Source organism: Schistocerca gregaria, chromosome 4 (assembly GCF_023897955.1).
Source record: "Schistocerca gregaria isolate iqSchGreg1 chromosome 4, iqSchGreg1.2, whole genome shotgun sequence".
NCBI lineage: Eukaryota > Metazoa > Arthropoda > Insecta > Orthoptera > Acrididae > Schistocerca > Schistocerca gregaria.
The window spans coordinates 666,731,541-666,747,157 of NC_064923.1; the positions used below are offsets into that span (position 1 = coordinate 666,731,541).

The following is a 15,617-nucleotide window of genomic DNA, read 5'->3' on the forward strand; positions in this document are numbered from 1 at the left end:
CTGTATATCTTACACGAGCAAAAAAAACTAATAATATTACTGCTGTGCCTGTAAGAAGTATCCTACTTTGATAGGCAGCGTCTTTGTCAGCTTTGTGGGTTTCTTTTCTCCATACATCTCCGTCTACAGCTACAGCTATTTGACTACCTTGCAAATCACCCTAAACTGCCTGGCAGAAGGTTCGTCGAAACACCGTCACACAAATTCTCTATTATTCCACTCTCGAACACTGCGCAGTAAAAACGAACACCTATATCTTTCCGTACGAGCTCTGATTTCCGTTATTTTAGTACCTTAATCGTTTCTCCCTATAGCGGAATCGCATTCGTAGGAGGAAGTTGGTGATTGCCATTTCGTGAGAAGAACCCACCGTAACGAAAAAAAGCCTTTGCTTTAATTATGTCCACCCCAAATCTTGCACCATGTCCGCTACACTCTCGCGCTCTTTCTCGATAATACAAAACGTGTTGTCCTTCTTTGAGCTTTCTCGATGTACTCCGTTAATGCTATTTGTTAAGGATCCTACATCGCGCAGCACTAATCCAAAAGAGGACGGACAAGCGTAGCGTAGAGTAGGCAGTCTGTTTAGTAAATCAGTTACATTTTCTAAGTGTTCTGCTAATAAAACGCTGTCTTCGATTCGTCTTCCCCACAACATGTTCTTTGTCTTCTTTCCAATTTAAGTGGTAACTCCTCGGTATGTAGTTGAATTAACGACCATTAGATTTGATTGATTTATTGTGTACCCGAAGTTAAGTTGTTTTCTTTTAGCACTCATGTAGGTGACCTCACACTTTTCGTTATTTAGGGTGAATTGCCAATTTTCACACTATACAGATGTCTTATTTAAATCGCCTTGCAATTGGTTTTGGTCTTCTGAAGACTTTATTAGACGGTAAACGATAGCATCATCTGCAAACAACATTAGGCGGCTGCTCAGATTGTCGCTTAAATATTTATGTATATAGGAACAACGGCGGGCCTATAACACTACCTTGGGTAACGCCAGAAATCACTTTGTTCGGTGACTTTAAGTCAGTTACTGCGAACTGTGACCTATCTGACAGGAAATCACAAATCAAGACGGTATTCCATAAGGACGTATTTTTATTACAAGCCGCTTGTGACGTACGGCGTCACAATACAGGTGGTCTCACAATTTTGTGTTCGGTCTAAGTAAACATTCCTGTTAACACATTGATCGGTGTTGTCATTGCTCTATCCAGCTATCGCCAATTACCTTATCACGTTTTTGCCGGTGAAATAAAGTGAAAATATACAGGTTGAGTCAGGAGGAAAGGTACATGCTTTCAGGATTCATAGCATCAGTGATTCTGAACAAAAAACTTCATATGCACATACGCCCTATTCCGAATGGTTTGCGAGATGGAACACATTTAATACCACTTTTGTACGTTTTCCTTGAATAATTCGAAAATCGCACTGCAAAATTAACCTACAGTAAATTTCCTACAAAAAAGTCCTGTTTAGTTTTTCTCTGTGACTAAATGCTTGCACGAAGGCGACACGCAACTGTTGAAAACATCGCAACGACGCGCATTCTCTGAAGTTTAGCTAGTTTTTGTAGACCAATTTGAGGTAGTTTCCCCATTGCAAAAACCACAAATATCAAATTGTTAGTCTCAACTTTCTCTACACTATTGCAGTACGTTGTAAACAATGACGATATTTGAATAATACAGAAAATAAATGACTGTCTACATAAATGTCTTCTGTCCCTGAAACCATTCGCAATAGGGCATATGTCTATCTGTGTTTTTATTTAGAATCACTGTCACCCCTCATAGCAATTACCTTTCCTCCCGACTCACACTGTAGATTACCTTATTTTAACGGACAGCCTTTCTTGTCTTTAAATTTATTCATATAGCTTATCAGACTCCTATCATTTCTTCCGTCTCTGAGGATGTTTTAAATCTGAAAAATACTGTTTTGCTTCGTTGTTTGGAATCCAACATAATCCGAAGGTCCTTCAAAACGGACTAGATTAGCCGACGCAAAGCTCGCAGAAAGGCAAGACAACCACATCTAATAGGATCAAGTTTAGTAAAGCACTGTAGTGTTCAATACAATCTTCGGGTTATGGCAGCTTTCACTTTTTATCTTGTCCTTTTGGCCCGTTAAAGATTTTAGCAAATGTTTTTCCGTATTTTATAATCTCCTTGTAGGGAAACAGAAGAAGTTAATTTGTAGTTTAAGAAGACCTTGTTATTATAATTATTTTAAAAAATCTTACATTACGACAGGTCCAAAAAATACTGATGATGGAAATCAGCACTTTGAAAAATGTGATGTAGTGAATAAATTATTTCACACTTATAACCTGGCTACCGCGATCGTTGCCACTTCATGTTTTCAAGATGGACGAGTGTGTAAACTAAGTTCGAATTGTTCATATGGCTCTGAGCACTATGGGACTTGACAGCTGATGTCATCAGTCTCCTAGACTTAGAACTATTAAACATAACTAACCTAAGGACATCACACACATCCATGCCCGAGGCAGGATTCGAACCTGCGACCGTAGCAGCACCGCGGTTCCGGACTGAAGCGCCTAGAACCGCTCGGCCACAGTGGCCGGCTGTAGACTAAGTACTTTGTTCTTGTTTTGATAAACCTTGCCTTTAATTTAAATCTGTTTTGTTGAGATTGTTGTATTTCACCTCAGGTAAGAAATATATACCACTTCAACCATTTTTGTCGAATAAAGATGTGATTGGAGGTCATGACTGTTACGTGATTCAGATTACTAGTGGTGTATAGCAGTAACCAAATAACCAGTCGCAGCCGGCCGTAGTGGTCGAGCGGTTCTAGGCGCTACAGTCTGGAACTGCGTGACCGCTATGGTCGCAGGTTCGAAACCTGCCTTGGGCATGGATGAGTGTGATGTACTTAGGTTAGTTAGGTTTAAGTAGATCTAAGTTCTAGGGGACTGATGACCTTAGAAGTTAAGTCCCATAGTGCACACAGACATTTGAACCATTTTTAACCAGTCGCAAAATGGTTTATTCTGAAAATAACCAATGGTAAAATTAGTTGGCTTTCCTGCTAAAATGTAGAAACTAATGTTCCAGACGGGCATTTCACGGTAATTCACCAGTAAATCAACACACCATTGTGTTTTGACGAAAGCATGACAGCCGTCTGATGAAATGTACCAATTCTAAACCGGTTTTCTGAGTAATGTCAGCTAAAATCATATTGCGGCTAGTTACTGCGGTACACCATCAATATTACACTCCTGCAAATTGAAATAAGAACACCGTGAATTCATTGTTCCAGGAAGGGGAAACTTTATTGACACATTCCTGGGGTCAGATACATCACATGATCACACTGACAGAACCACAGGCACATAGACACAGCCAACAGAGCATGCACAATGTCGGCACTAGTACAGTGTATATCCACCTTTCGCAGCAATGCAGCCTGCTATTCTCCCATGGAGAACGGCTTGCCATGCCATTTCCACCTGGCGCCTCATTTGGACCAGCGTTCTTGCTGGACGTGCAGACCGCGTGAGACGACGCTTCATCCAGTCCCAAACATGCTCAATGGGGGACAGATTCGGAGATCTTGCTGGCCAGGGTAGTTGACTTACACCTTCTAGAGCACGTTGGATGGCACGGGATACATGCGGACGTGCATTGTCCTGTTGGAACAGCAAGTTCCCTTGCCGGTCTAGGAATGGTAGAACGATGGGTTCGATGACGGTTTGGATGTACCGTACACTATTCAGTGTCCCCTCGACGATCACCAGAGGTGTACGGCCAGTGTAGGAGATCGCTCCCCACATCATGATGCCGGGTGTTGGCCCTGTGTGCCTCGGTCGTATGCAGTCCTGATTGTGGCCCTCACCTGCACGGCGCCAAACACGCATACGACCATCATTGGCACCAAGGCAGAAGCGACGCTTATCGCTGAAGACGACACGTCTCTATTCGTCCCTCCATTCACGCCTGTCGCGACACCACTGGAGGCGGGCTGCACGATGTTGGGGCGTGAGCGGAAGACGGCCTAACGGTGTGCGGGACCGTAGCCCAGCTTCATGGAGACGGTTGCGAATGGTCCTCGCCGATACCCCAGGAGCAACAGTGTCCCTAATTTGCTGGGAAGTGGCGGTGCGGTCCCCTACGGCACTGCGTAGGATCCTACGGTCTTGGCGTGCATCCGTGCGTCGCTGCGGTCCGGTCCCAGGTCGACGGGCACGTGCACCTTCCGCCGACCACTGGCGACAACATCGATGTACTGTGGAGACCTCACGCCCCACGTGTTGAGCAATTCGGCGGTACGTCCAACCGGCCTCCCGCATGCCCACTATACGCCCTCGCTCAAAGTCCGTCAACTGCACATACGGTTCACGTCCACGCTGTCGCGGCATGCTACCAGTGTTAAAGACTGCGATGGAGCTCCGTATGCCACGGCAAACTGGCTGACACTGACGGCGGCGGTGCACAAATGCTGCGCAGCTAGCGCCATTCGACGGCCAACACCGCGGTTCCTGGTGTGTCCGCTGTGCCGTGCGTGTGATCATTGCTTGTACAGCCCTCTCGAAGTGTCCGGAGCAAGTATGGTGGGTCTGACACACCGGTGTCAATGTGTTCTTTTTTCCATTTCCAGGAGTGTATGTGTACCACTTGGTTCCCTGCTTGCTACTGCATCGTATAGTTTTTTCATTTTCATAAAACCTCTTTATAAGAGATCGAAAAATTCTTTATGTCCTAATAATGTGATGTTTTATATAGATTTATTGGTTCGGATTTTTGGTGGCTTTTAAGACGTCGTGAGATAGTTACAAGTGCCTACTTGTCCACTTCAGAGCTCTTAGCTCGCGCAGAAAAGGGTACTTTTTGTGGACCATCTGTTTCACGAAGCAACTAGTTGGCGCGGCAGAAGTGGGGGTAATTGTCGCGGACCAGCAGTACCCGCGAGTCTGGCAGGTAAGCGGGCGATGACGTCACCGCGGCAACCTGCCGCCCGCGCTCTGCGTGGGGCAGCCGCGGCGCTCCCGACCGCGCCGCTGTGGCTAGCCGGGCATGTGCGTGCGCATGCGCAGTTCCTGCGTCTGCGCCGATTCGGGACAGCCGAGTCCGGACGACCGCAGCCGAGGGACGCCAGTCTGCCCTCAGCCCTGGCCGAGTGTGGTTGCAGCGTGCAGCCCGCGGTCCTGCGTGGCTAATATGGGTACATTACGATAGTCAGCTGTTCGTAATAGATTCCAGTTCATCTCTCAGATCGCGCTGTGTCGTTAACTCCGCCGATCAGATGACAGACTCCGGATGTGCAAAGTGGGTTCGAAAGCGTGTGTATAACGCCAGTGTGTGACTGTGTCATATCTTGACGGGAGCCGCTCTTCGCAGCTGCGTTGCGTCACTACGTGCGTCTCATATGACTGTTAAGTGACACTTGCTGCCGCATCCGGATTAACTCCTCTGCCGAGTGTGTCGGCGAAGAAAAAGGCGCTCGCTGAGACGCGCGTGGACAGCCTGACCCGTGCACTTGGCGTGGGTGGACTGCACAGCCGGCTGTGGGATCGGCGCTCGGATTAATGACCTCGAATGCAGCAATAACTCCTTATATTCGCCATAAAGGACAGTTGTCGAACGACTTGAATCATTGGTGAAATTCAAGAGACAATTTCCCTACAGCTGTTAGTATCAGCATTTATTGGTGTACATAGGGAATTTGATATATAAGTTTGTGAGCACTTTGCAGTTCTTTACTGAGAAGAGTCATATTTTGAACTGTGCCGGTAAGGGGTTTTACTTCCGTTACAACCCCTAGTGTCAAACAACAATATTTCGCAGCAGATGCACTAACATACGATCGCTGGGAAGTAAACAGACGTACATAAATTGCCAATAATTTCCTCCGAGTTTCTTCTCGTCTGCTTTCTGTTATGTTTACCTAGCGACCTGCACGATGAGACGCTGTAAAACATTTTATCCGTGACACCATTCCTTCGCGAGTCGAAGTGTTAATAGAACAGTATTCTACATACATCTTACGTGAGTGTTATGGAAAGATTACTACTCAGTAGTGAAAGAGCTTTCGTTGCCGGTGGGTGTGCCTGCAGCCGTAGTCAATGAACAGGCTTGGGAAAGTGTTAACAGTGCATGTCGACGCTTCGCTTATTCTGATGGCAACAGACTCCGCACCACGGACTGTATCTTCGTAAGGCACCACGCCGTGCTTAAGAGGTAAGTGTTCATATTTGGTGCTTTTGTAGTGTGTTGTACCGTACACTGTAAACTTATTGAGTTTTTATCCTCGTTCCATTCCCAGCCAAACAGCGATTGCTACAGAGTTATTTAATGCACAAGTACAGCAGGTGACCTTTAGGCGCTACATTGTTTCCATTCGATTGCGCCAGAGTTTTCTTCCTTTGTATCCAAGTTCCCGTTGATTTTCTGTTCCGTTCCATTGCGCCAGGGTTTTCTTCCTTTGTATCCGAGTCCCCGCTGATTTGTTGTATTTGCCAAGTTGCTGTTAACTTAGCAACAAAAAACATCTACTAACAGAAATAAAATGGATTCTAGAGATTAACAACTCGTACATATAGTTTTACAAAAGAAGTTTTTCTTCTATGCGTAAAAACATTTTTGAATCGTTTTCTAGTTTAGAGATGTCCATTTCTGTTACAGCAAATATTAGCGACGTCATTACCGAGTGTTAATTATTGCTCTCTTCAAGCGTTTGAGAAAGAATCTTTCTTGGAGTGTGCAGACAAACGACATATCTTCCTTTGCTTTTTAATTATTTGTTTTGTTTTTTGGGAAGCGATTCCTCCTCTGCGCAGTCGATATGGATGTACTAACACAACATTACTGCATAAAAGACGTGCATCGCGTAACCTCCGACGGTAAACAATTTCTGTTCCACCGTATTACTATATCATCCCAATAACGATTTGCCTTTTTGATCACATTAACTACTACTGATTTAGTGAAGCAGCGTGGTTGTCATTGCACTAACGTTACTAGCGGGCAGCATCGTCTCTGATTATAGTAAGCAATAAAAACTTTGGATGAATTGGTAGTTAGATGATAGAAACAGGAAATCGAACATAGCTGCAGTTACATGTCGTTGACGTCGTGACACAGTTTGAAGAACAACTAGTAGCTATACTAACAAAGAAAATGTATCAGATATCGTATTAGGTCAGCTGTAGAAGGATGGGAAGGAATTTAATGTGGTTTGAATCCTCCTGCCCCTTGGTATTATATCAGTGCCGTAAAGACTGTACACATATTCAGGTTAAAAAGAAATACTACGTTTGTATACACGTATGTACAGTTTTAACGAAATGATTTTGTGATTAGATCCATGTACGGAAACAGCCAAAACAGTAGATTTTGTTAAAGCAGTGTTGGGAAAACATAATCGTGTTTTAATGGTGAAGTGTACAGAGTTTGCGGAAGATTGCTTCATGGAGAGAGCAGGCCAATAACATCGTTTCTGCCCTCTCCATTGCTTTCTTCCCGCCTCTCCTCTTCATCAAATTTCTCCTCGCTTTCACTGGTTGCGCCTCTTCGACGAGTGTGTTGAAACTGCCTGTGTAACAACACGGTCTCCCTAGAGACCTGGCCGGTGTTTACATAAGCTTGCCGCCACGGTGCTTCGAACTTCGGGTGAAGTACAAAGCTCAGTTGCTTTACCGTTTTGTTTAGGGATCGCGTGTGGGTGGATTTAAATTTAGCAACATTCACATTTTGTGTGATGAGAGTCCCCGCTGTTCGACCAATTCACTCAGAAAAACTGTGTAGTTTTCTCCCTTTCTCGTGAAATTTGCTACATAGAAGTAGTGCACAGTTCGTCAATTACTTTTAAAACAAAAGTTGCAATGATTCGTAATCAGCTACAACACGACAGTTCTTATTACGTCCTCTTCATTTATAAATTTTATGTGAAATTAAGTGTTTCTAATTAAGATATCTTCATAAACTTTCTTCTTCGTCCATATTATAACTCAAAAACAACGTGATCAGATGCGTGTAACGGTCAGTAAATCGTCTAAAGATGCAAGCACAGCTCATTGACAAGCAGTATAAATTGAATAGTAGCTGTTGCTTTCAAATATGTTCCTAAATGAAAGCCATAAGCTCTGTGTCTCTGATCTAGAAAAGGATACCCAATTGTAAAGGGATTAGTCGTTATTATTGTTTCTTTGCGAAGTCAGTAGCATTCTAAAAGTATTCGTAGCGGAGTGACCGTTGTTGGAATATTCTGTACGAATAGTTGTTACATGCGAACAGTTTCTACTGAGTAACGTTAACCTTTTCTTACATATAGACTGTTCGAATAATTCACTGTGATGCAAGGGACATTTTACTGATTCGTTCCGAACGACAGTTACTGCTTTAAGAATGAACTGGGGGTCACCCATCCAAATAACGTGTTTTATTGACGTTTTAACAAACAGCTGTAAACATTCAGTGGGCATTGGCAAAGCTGACGAAGACGTTGCGGTTTACAGAACCTGACGAGGAATAGAGTTCTTTGTCTCGTGTGAGAAGACAAAACTGTTTGCTCTACGTTGTACGTACAGAAGAAGGCGTTACGATTACTGTCTTGAAGCTAGTGGCTTACACAAGTATACGGTTGATCGAAGGCTGCGTTCTGTTATGAATCTTAAAAGGTGCAGCTGCGTTATATTTCATCTTAATTCGGTTCGTCGTGGAGGCGGAGATAAGCCCGAAGTTATCCGTACTACATGTACTCGGCAAGGGTCCTAAGGTCATGGAGTTTACCGGAACCGCACATGTGACAATTTGTGTCTTCAGGAAAGAAGTTGCCATTGTCCGTCTGGATGTAACGGAGCACAAAACGTGCTTTCACATGGGGATCGAATCATTTCGAATCCGGAACAGATACAATATCGATTTAGTCACCTACGGTCCATATTGCACCAAAAAAAATGGTTCAAATGGCTCCAAGCGCTATGGGACTTAGCATCTGAGGTCATCAGTCCCCTATACTTAGAACTACGTAAACCAAACTAACCTAAGGACTTCACACACATCCATGCCCGAGGCAGGATCCGAACCTGCGACGGTAGCAGCAGCGCGGTTCCGGACTGTAGCGTCTAGAACCGCTCAGACACAGAGGCCGGCTATTGCACTAGAATGAGCACTCTTGATAATACCAATCAAAGATAAATAAGCATGTGTGGGTCGGAACCTCTTTTTTTAATTTTTTACAGTTGAAGCATTTCAATAACCACAATCTTTACCTTTTGTCGTGTAAGCGTAGGACATAGATCAAGCATTTACTTAACGTAGCGTGAAATTGAGCATTAGATGAATACAGAAAGCGAAAATATGCTTACAAACATAGAAACGAACAATATTACGGCAGTCCAACAGCTCAAAACAGTCGCTTAACCTAATTCCTGAACACGTGAGCTATACGCAGACTGCCATCTATGGAGTATCATAGCAAGCATAAGGGAAAGGTAAAGTACCGCTTGCTAGAGGAAGTGTAGTGAACAAACCAATTGTCAGAACGGTTTATGCAAAAAATTAAGCTCAGTGTAAACTATAAATATTTATATAGATACAGCCAAAATAATATTTTGTAATATCAAAATAATATTTGTCTTACGTCAAGAACTCTGAACAGGGAATTCGTTTCGAACTGCGCCTGGGAATTTTAGGTGAACACTAGTCAAGTGAGCATTCATGAATGGAACATTGGCAGTTTTTTTAAGGACCAAACGTAATTTTCAAGTGTGTACGCGGACACTTGGCTCTGTTAGGCACGGCGTTGTTTCGCAATTGCGTGGCGGTATGGCTTCCGTTCCCTCCGTATTGCTTGAATGTGACGAACATCACTGTCACATTCGGTAAAGGGAAACTGGGGAAAAAAGGCGGTTACCGAGCACTCTCTGGACCCAGTACAGAGCTTAGACCACAAAAAACACCGAGAACCTCACTACTGCTTCCCTCTTCTCGCGCTGTTATTAAAAATGTTGCCCTCGAGAGATGATTTAATTAACGCGCGGGACGCAGCGCTATCTGCGTTGGAATCAGGTCGACTCAGAGGGGTGACGTAAAATAAACAGTGGTCCGTCATCTCACGCCTACAGATTCAGCATCCCATCGGACGACCTATTTTCTTAGCCTTTCAAGTGGGCGCCTGAGCTGCAAACGGTTGCTTGGCGCCTTCGTTTTGCGAAGAGACAAATGCATCTCCGTATATACTCACAAGCCACCTTACGATGTGTGGCGGGGGGTACTTGCAGTTGCGAACGGGTACGGAAAGGAGGATTGTTGGTTAGTGTCCGTGAGAGCGCGAACCTCTAATTTTACTTCACCAGCTTTTCGTGAGATGTATGTGGGAGAAATTGGTACCTTCTTTACTCTCTTCGGGATGTACGCCCTCGGAATTTCAACAGTAAAACACACCTTGATGCACAAAGCCTCCCTTGTAGCGTTTGCTACTGAGATTGAATGAGAATATCCGTGACACTTTCTCGTTTCTTTGGATGTCATTTCACACACCGACCTTTTCCGGTACGACGGGTCCCACGCCAACAAGTAATACTCAGGCATCGGTCGAAGCAAACTTTCGTAAACTGGATCGTTTGTGGGTGCATTACTCTTAATGAGGATTCTTCCTGTCAGCCTCAGTCTGGCATTTGCCTTTCCTACAGTTAGTTCTATATAATCGTTCCACTTAACACATATCCGTAGCCATAGTCCCGTATATTTAATGAATGTTACAACAGTTAATCATACGACATCCATTGTTCACCCGATTTCTGCGTAGTACATTTTTTACCTTGAGCTGTAGATCTCTGCACCAAGCGGCATTAAAAATTTCGAGCATTAAAACTTCACTTACTATTCATCCGCGGGTAGTTCGTTGGAAGTTCTGACAACGTAATTTATGAACAGGAATGGCCCTACAACACTCCCCTGGTGTACAGGGTGATTCATTGATAGTGACCGGGCCAAATATCTCACGAAATAAGCATCAAACGAAAAACTACAAAGAACGAAACTAGTATAGCTTGAAGGGAGAAACCAGATGGCGCTACATCTGGCCCGCTAGATGGTCAAACGGATGCCGTAGGTCAAACGGATATACACTGCGTTTTTTTTAAAAATAGGAACCCCTATTTTTTACTATATATTCGTGTAGTACGTAAAGAAATATGAATGTTTTAGTTGGGCCACTTTTTTCGCTTTGTGATAGATGGCGCCGTAATAGTCACAAACATGTAAGTACGTGGTATCACGTAACATTCCGCCAGTGCGGGCGGTATTTGCTTCGTGATACATTACCCGTGTTAAAATGGACCGTTTACCAATTGTGGAAAAGGCCGATATCCTGTTGATGTATGGCTATTGTGATCAAAATGCCCAACGGGCGTGTGCTATGTATGCTGCTCGGTATCCTGGACGACATCATCCAAGTGTCCGGATAGTTCCGTTATTTAAGGAAACAGGAAGTGCTCAGCCACATGTGAAACGTCAACAACGTCCTGCAACAAATGATTATGCCTAAGTAGATGTTTCAGCTGCTTTCACGGCTAATCCGCACATCAGTAGCAGACAATTTGCGTGAGAATCAGGAATCTCGGTGTTCAGAATGCTACATCAACATCCATTGCAGCCGTACCACATTTCTATACACCAGGAATTTCATGGCGACGACTTTGAACGTCGTGTACAATTCTGCCACTGGGCACAAGAGAAATTACGGGACGATGACAGATTTTTTGCACGCGTTCTATTAAGCGACGAAGCGTCATTCACCAACAGCGGTAACGTCAACCGACATAATATGCACTATTGGGCAGCGGAAAATCCACGATCGCTGCGACTAGTGGAACATCAGCGATTTTAGCGAGTTAGTGTATGGTGCGGCATTATGGGAGGAAGGATAATTGGCCCACATTTTATCGATGGCAATCTTATGGTGCAATGTATGCTGATTTCCTACGTAATGTTGTACCGAAGTTACTACAAGATGTTTCACTGCATGACAGAATGGCGATGTACTTCCAACATGATGGATCTCCGCCAGATAACTCGCGTGCGGTTGAAGCGGTATTGAATAGCATATTTCATGACCGGTGGATTGGTCGCCGAAGCACCATACCAAGGCCCCCACGTTAACCGGATCTGACATCCCCGAATTTCTTTCTATGGGGAAAGTTGATGGCTATTTGCTTTCGTGATCGACCGACAACGCCTGAGAACATGCATCAGCACATTGTCAATACATGTGCGAACATTACGGAAGGCGAACTACTCACTGTCGAGAGGAATGTTGTTACACGTATTGCCAAAAGCATTGAGGTTGACGGACATCATTTTGAGCATTTATTGCATTAAAGTGGTATTTACAGGTAATCACACTGTAACAGCACGCATTCTCAGAAATGATAGGTTCACGAAGGTACATGTATCACATTGGAACAAAAGAAATAAAATGTTCAAACGTACTTACGTCCTGTATTTTAATTTAAAATACCTACTTGTTACCAACTGTTCGTCTAAAATTGTGAGCCATATGTTTGTTTCTATTACAGCACCATCTATCACAAGGCGAAAAAAGTGGCCCAACTAAAACATTCATATTTCTTTACGTACTACACGAATCTGTAGTAAAAATAGGGGTTCTTATTTTTAAAAACGCAGTTGATATCCGTTTGACCTATGACAGCACCATGTAGCAGGTCAACCAAAGCGCCATCTGGTTTCCCCCTTCAAGCTATGTAAGTTTCGTTGTTTGTAGTTTTTTCGATTGACGCTTATTTCGTGAGGTATTTGGCCCGGTCACGATCAGTGGACCACCCTGTATACCTAAAGCTACTTTACTTCTGCAGATTTATCTCCGTTAAGAAATACATGCTGTGTTCCGTTTGCCAGGAGCTCTTCAGTTCAGTCACAAAGTTGGCCTTAGATTCTGTACGCTAGCGGGCTAAGCGACAATGCGGAACTGTGCCGAACGCCTACCGGAAGCCAAGGAACAGGGCATCATCGTGAGCGTCGGGATCCACTGCTTGCTGGGTCTCGTGATCGTGGCAGAACATAGTGAGTCAGATTTCACAACATTGCTATTTGTGAAATCTATAATGCTTCCTACAGGGGGAATCCTCGGTCTCCAGAAAGTCGGACCGACATAATACTTGCTCTGCAGTTCTACGTCAGCGACGTGGCCCTAAATATGTGTGCGTCTGTTAGATGTAATTTCATTAAAACGGGAATGGAATGAGCATTTTTTCAGTAGCTTGGAACGCTTCGAGAGGAGTAACCTCTTTCGCATACTCTATACAAGGTGTTGCTAAAAGGTACCGCCAAACTTTCAGGAAACATTCCTCACACACAAAGAAAGAAAATATGTTATGTGGACATGCGTCCGGAAACGCTTACTTTCCATGTTAGAGCTGATTTTATTACTTCTCTTCAAATCACATTAATCATGGAATGAAAACACACCGCAACAGAACGTACCAGCGTGACTTCAAACACAGTGTTACAGGAAATGTTCAAAATGTCCTCCGTTAGCGAGGATACATGCATCCACCCTCCGTCGCATGGAATCCCTGATGCGCTGATACAGCCGTGGAGAACAGCATATTGTATCACAGCCGTCCACAATAAGAGCACGAAGAGTCTCTACATTTGGTGCCGGGGTTGCGTAAACAAGAGCTTTCAAATGCCCCCATAAATAAAAGTCAAGAGGGTTGAGGTCAGGAGAGCGTGGAGGCCATGGAATTGGCCCGCCTCTACCAATCCATCTATTGTTGAGAAGCGTACGAACACTTCGACTGAAATGTGCAGGAGGAGCTCCATCTTGCATGAACCACATGTTGAGTCGTACTTGTAAAGGCACATGTTCTAGCAGCACAGGTAGAGCATCCCGTACGAAATCATGATAACGTGCTCCATTGAGCATAGGTGGACGAAATTAAAATGAGCTCTAACATGGAAATTAAGCGTTTCCGGACACATGTCCACATAACGTATTTTTTTTATTTGTGTGTGAGGAATGTTTCCTGAAAATTTCTCCGTACCTTTTTGTAACACCCTGTATACATGGTGGGACAAATAGCATTGGCCTGGACGAGGGGATGTACGCAAGAACGGAGGAGGAAAAGACCTACAGCAACTTCCAACAGGGAGGAGCAACAGCGCATACAGCTGGACGAACCTTGGAGAACAGTTACAAAATCTTCACACCTAACAGAGTTGTTAGCAGAGGTGGGTGCCCCTCAAGTCTAAGGTCTATCGCTACAACCCTCACAGTCTTCAAGAATGGCGCAGAAACATTTCGGATGAGACGGCACCAATTCCAACACTTTCAACATCTGCTATACTCAGTTTGGTACTGTATGTCCTCCCTCTGCTGTGCTTCAGTTCCGGTCGCCTTTTCCCTGTTGAACGATTTTGGTTGATTTTCCTACTCCGCTGTCATTTATTTCGGTATTTGCCAATTTGACGTTCATGCGACAGTTGAAAGAAGGAACAGTAGTAGATCTCCGTCAATGAAGCAATTATGAAAAAAAAAAAAAAGAGTTTACTATCACCCTCAGTTTCGATACCATTATTGACACGGAATTTTACTTTAAATTCGTTGAACGCTTTAAGAGTTACTCTCTCGGGGCAGTTTCGGCTTCGTTCGGTTTTTGTTTGTCTACGATGTTTTGGTTATCTTTGAATCCTTACATGGTCTGATGTATCGCCCGACAGCCTCAGGAATCATCTTGAGTTATTCACGCAATGTTTCCACAGAATACGGTAGGGTAAAGGTATGAGGTGAATGTGCAACAAAGTTGAATAAAGCACTGCAGTTGAGTCTAGGATACTTGTTCTAGTAGAAGTGGGAATAGGGCATTACAGGTACTACATTACATTCTTCTGTCTGTTGTGGCCGTCAAACTGACGGTTTTCAAATGTGTGTGAGTTCTTAAGGGACCAAACTGCAGAGGAGACTTACACGCTACTTAAATTAACCTACGCTAACCACACACGCACACACACACACACGCCCGAGGGAGGACTCGAACCTTCGGCGGGAGAGGCCGCGCAGTCAGTGGCATGGCGCCTCAAACCGCGCGGCCATTTTTTCATAGACAAATTTGGAAGAGACGAGCTACGGCAGTTATAACTCCTGTTAGCAGATTGATGAAAGCACTAAGTCCTCGTTTCTCTTATTTGTACCATTCCTTGTATCTTTCTCACACTTTTGAAAAAAAGGGAAAGAGAGAGAGAGGGCGATTTGATGTTTATATCTTATGTTTAAAGTCATATAAAATTGAAATTCGTCTCTCTAAAAGCTTCTCGGATAATGGCTGCTTCGGTTTTAACCTTGGGCTCTCAACCACTTCCACCCCAGTGACGTAACTTTGGGCTGTTAAATTAGCTAGCTATAGCATTTGGCAGCAAGCGGAATGGACTACTCCCGGTAGCAGAACACCAAGGAGAGCCTAACATTGTCAGTTTCCACTGTACTGCCACTTCAGTTGCGCAAAACATTGTGCCTGCCAGTCTTTCGGAAAGAAACTATTCCGTAGATGAAAATATCGCCCGCTTCAAGTAAAAGCGTAGCTCCGGTCACATTAAAATTTTTGATACGGGCGT

At 44.1% G+C, this 15,617-nt stretch overlaps 1 protein-coding gene across 3 annotated transcripts in view; it reads left to right on the forward strand.

Annotated features, from left to right (window-relative positions):
• The first annotated feature begins 5,139 nt into the window (after positions 1-5,139).
• Positions 5,140-15,617, forward strand: part of LOC126268149 (alpha-1,6-mannosyl-glycoprotein 2-beta-N-acetylglucosaminyltransferase) — a 429,035-nt gene continuing 418,557 nt past the window's right edge. For all 3 annotated transcript variants that reach the window (XM_049973686.1, XM_049973688.1, XM_049973687.1), the window contains exon 1: positions 5,140-6,221. The gene's annotated coding sequence lies outside the window, so the exon portion shown is untranslated. The remainder of the gene's footprint in view (positions 6,222-15,617) is intronic.